Source organism: Muscardinus avellanarius (assembly GCF_963383645.1).
Source record: "Muscardinus avellanarius genome assembly, chromosome: 2".
Lineage (NCBI taxonomy): Eukaryota > Metazoa > Chordata > Mammalia > Rodentia > Gliridae > Muscardinus > Muscardinus avellanarius.
This window is the reverse complement of record NC_137787.1, coordinates 34,853,985-34,858,341: the sequence shown is the minus strand read 5'-3', so window position 1 is coordinate 34,858,341 and position 4,357 is coordinate 34,853,985. Positions and strand designations below refer to the sequence as shown.

Below are 4,357 nucleotides of genomic sequence, written 5' to 3'. Positions count from 1 at the left end.
TTAGATCAATCATCTTAATAATAAAATCTTATTAAAACAATCTTTTCTCACCACAGGAATGTTAGCTATGAGACCCTGGTTAGGGAGATTTTCTTCTGCCAATGCATGGATCCTTCTCCAAGTGTTTTTGCTTACTGAACATTTTGAGACTTCTCAAAAGTCTTCCGGTGACACTCTTGCAGCACAAAGGTCAGTCAAGTAGCTGAAGAACAAAATAACAGAACAGCTGGTAGCAACAAGAAGAAATCCAGCAGAGATAAAGTCAAGGAACACAGACATAAAACTGTTTATGGATATCCACTCTAGTTAAACGAGCCCAGGAGAGGCTAGGTCTGGCTTGACAGCAATTCATGTGAAAAGTCAGGGACTGTGCATGCACGTGGGGAGGGGCACATGCAAAATCCCTACCGTCCTCTCAACTTTGCTGTGAGCCTAAAACTGCTCTAAAAACATAAAATATATATTTTTAAAAAGACAAGAGTGCTGGGCATGGTGGCAGATGCCTGTAATCCCAGTAATTGGGAGGCTGAGAGAGGAGAATTGCAGGTTTGAAGATAGCTTTAGTAACCTAGCAAGACTCTGTTTCAAAATAAAAACGATGGGCTTGGGGTGTATCTCAGAGATAGAATTCCCCCCTGGGTTCTGTCTCCAGTACTGTGGTGCTGGTGATGGTGGTGGGGAAGATGGAGAGCTGTCAATTGACCTTGACATATAGCAACAGTCTGTTAAGCACCAGCAAAATCCAAGGCAAGCAGTAATAGGAGTGTCGACCTGTGCGTAGCCTGTGGCCAGGGGTAGAACCACAGCCTTCTCCTTTGCTGGTTTTACATCTCTGGGGGATCTCTCTGTGCACCAAGCTTAAAGGAGAAAATGACAAGTGGGAAGCTTCCAACTGAGGACAAATTGGCATGGAAAAGAAATCGAGAAACTATCATGTCAGCAAAGACCAAGGGAATAATGTCAGCTGTCTTCACATATTCTGGGAACTGACGTGCGACTAATGGAAACACTTTACCTTATATAGCATCTCACAATTTTCAAAGTGCCTTTATCATTTAATTGAACTCTCGTATTGGCCTGGCGAGGTCTACCGGGCAGGCAATGCTCTCATTTTACAAATGAGAAAGCTGGAATCTTCAAAGCGAGGTTAACTTCACTTTGCTCAAAGTAGCTGGTGGCTAAATGGAGACTAAAATACTGGTCTCTTCATGGCTTTAGTGTTATTTCAACTGCCTAAGACATTTTATGGTCTGTAGAAGGCAAACCCAAGACCAATGGATGTAAGGGATGTAGAAGGCAGTAAGTTCAATATAAAGATTTTTCAAAAAGCCTATAAGAGCTTTTCAACAATGGAAGGGGTAGCCTCTCTAAATCATTAACTCTGCCAATGGTATTCTTTCAATGGATTCGATAACAATCATTCAGGACTATTATAGAAAAGGTTCCTGTATGGAAAAAGACATTGGACAGTCTTCTTTGTTTCCATAACTATTTCTTTATTTGTGTTGGACTGGGAAGGAAACAAACATGTAAGTATGCTGGCAACATTCTGTTTTTACTTGTCAGTTTGCTAACTAGAGCTAAGATCTGAAAACACAATTTTATTTGAAAAAATATCATGCAGGCTGGTGGCAGATAAATGACTCATTGATATATTTATGTCAATCTTTTTTTCCCCCGTTTTTCCACTGATCATAGTACATTGGTGTTGATGTCTCTTATACTTCAGCCATATCCCTTAATACCCGGTTATACAGAGAGACAAAGAATAAGAGAACAAAAGTGAATAATCAGACTATGAGCTGCCAGGGCTGGAGCTAAGGCCAAATCACTCCAGAGGCTCACAGAGTCCGATGTTTGTGAGGCTTCAAGTATCTTTATTCTTCTTGGGTGTCTGAGGCTCACAACATAATCAAGGTTAGTAACTATGGAGACTGATGTGATTTATTTACCTCTGAGGAGGTTTAGTACTGACAGAATCAGAACAGGCTTTCTTGTGTGCACAAGGATCTGCGGAAGAAAGATGAATTAGTGAAGCTGAGGGGTCGGTGGAAATATTTTAAATGAGGACACACAATAGGAAAAGGAAGAGAGAAAGGGCTGGACCAAGTGTGGAGTGGATTCTCCTCTTTCCATGTTTCAGCTCATCCAGCTTTCTCCTTGTGGAATGCCTTTCTTATTCAGAAAGTAATCTCTGGCTAACTCTACCAGTCCAAAGCCCACCAGAGCCTTTCTAATAAAGCAATCACTTTTCTCTCCCTTTCTATGACAGGTAGCTTCTGTGCCATGCCTATTTGTGGTGGATTACATTGGGCTGAACATTTTCATTACCGTTCCCAGGGCTATCCCACGTGGCCACACATTTTTGTGTTCTGCTTGAGGGCTCTTGGCCAAGGGGTCCATCGGGGACTAAGATTCATGCGCCTCTTTTCAATGCCAGTAGCTCACCTAGAGGAAGGAGCACCCGTTTTGGATTTGCATAAATCATCAAATAGACAAGCGGTGGCCTTGACTGTCTCCTAAAGTATTACTGTGTGTTTGCCATATCTCCCCAGTGAGTTTGTATCCCATGTGATAAAAAGAATAGCAGGATGCTGTTCCTTAGAAAAGGAAGCACCAAAAAGGTAGTCTACAAAGGAGAGAGGAGGGAAAAGGCCCAGGGAAGAGAGTAGAAATACGAATTTGGAAAAGCTGAGGGCGCTCAGTGGGACCCACAGCGACTGTTGCGGCGGCTCTCATCTCCCTTGGCAATCCTTGCTGTCTGGAAGTGTGACCTCTGGGGGGCCGACTGATGGCGTCATCAAGGTGTTCAATGACATGAAGGTGCAAAGTCATTGATGCCAGAGGAGCTGAAGAAACGCAAGGAGGCTGTGCTCTTCTGCTAAGTAAGACAAGAACATCATCCAGGAGGAGGGAAAGGAAATCCTGGTAGGTGATGTGGGCCAGACTGTGGACAACCCCTACGCCACCTTTGTCAAGATGCTGCCAGACAAGGACTACCACTACGCCCTCTACAACGCAACCTATGGGACCAAGGAGAGCAAGAAGGAGGACCTGGTGTTTATCTTCTGGGCCACTGAGTGTGCACCCTTAAGAGCAAAATGATCTATGCCAATTCCAAGGATGCCATCAAAAAGAAGCTGACAGAGATCAAGAATGAATGACAAGAAAACTGCTATGAGTAGGTCACGGACCACTGCACCCTGGTGGAGAAGCTGAGGGGCAGTGCTGTCATCTCCCTGGAAGGCAAGCTTTTGTGAGGCCCCTCCAGCCCCTTGCCTGGAGCATCTCGCAGCCTCAGACCTGCCCTTGGGGGTTGCAGGCTGTCCCCTTCCTGCCACACCCGAGGGGCTGGGGGATCCCAGCAGAGGAAGGGCAATCTCTTCACCCTAGTTGCCAAACAGCCCATCCTCCCTTCTCCCTCCATCCCTGATGGTTCTGGCCTTCCCAAACTGCTTCTGACCCTCTAATTCCTCTTGGATTGAAGCAGACCAAGTTCCCCCCAGGTATCCAGTTTGGGGGGACTGTATTTTTTTAATGACACCCCTAATCCCCACCTGTCCCTCCTTTATCCCATGCTGCTAACTTCTAACCACAATAGTGACTCTGTGCTTATCTATTTAGTTCTGTGTATAAATAGAATATTAGGGAGATGACCCCAACCGTGCTGGCTGGTTCTCCTCTCCTTTCCTCTGGTCTTGACCACTCGTGGAAATAGGACCAGTAAAGGGACATTCAATTAAAAAGAAAAGAAAAGATAATGCAGAGAATGTTCACTGACCCTGCTTTCCCCTTGTGCTCTGAGGGCAGATGGCTTTTCCGTGGCATTTCCGGCTCTTTATCTCTAACTCTCTCCATGGACTACTGAACACCCGGAAGAAGGCCTCCTCTGGGGCTGAGGTTGGGGCTCATTGGAGCTGTGTCAGCAGTGCCTGGGGCCTGCTGGCTGCCAAGTCTGAGTGATTACGATGGGGCTCACGGAAGGGAAGTAGCAGAGATCTTTGGAAGATGACCTGACATATTTCACTGGATCCTGTGGGATAAATTCCCCCCAAACCCTTTCCATCCCAAATAATATCTCTCTTTACTCTTCGAAAAATGAGTTGCTCTTTGTCTCCACTCAGGCATAGCTTTGTCTCCTGCACACCACATCTCGTGGGCCACATCAGACTCCCTCGTCAGAGTCAGTTGTGGCTTACCTCTTTACACTTGATTTCGCTCTCTTTTGTTTTTAGAGTCAGTGCAAATTGCCCATATGACTTAAGAAGAAATCACAGACTACTTCCTTGTTTTATCCCCCAAACTTTCCCTACCTCAAAAACCAAACCCCAAAACCCCTCAACTCATCCCTCTTGAG

General features: G+C 45.3%; 1 pseudogene across 1 annotated transcript; it reads left to right on the top strand.

Annotated features, from left to right (window-relative positions):
- Positions 1-2,591: 2,591 nt before the first annotated feature.
- On the top strand, positions 2,592-3,260 carry LOC308258668 (cofilin-1-like; annotated as a pseudogene). Its single transcript has 2 exons — positions 2,592-2,624; positions 2,692-3,260. The product of its transcript is annotated as a cofilin-1-like (transcript).
- The last annotated feature ends 1,097 nt before the right edge of the window (positions 3,261-4,357 follow it).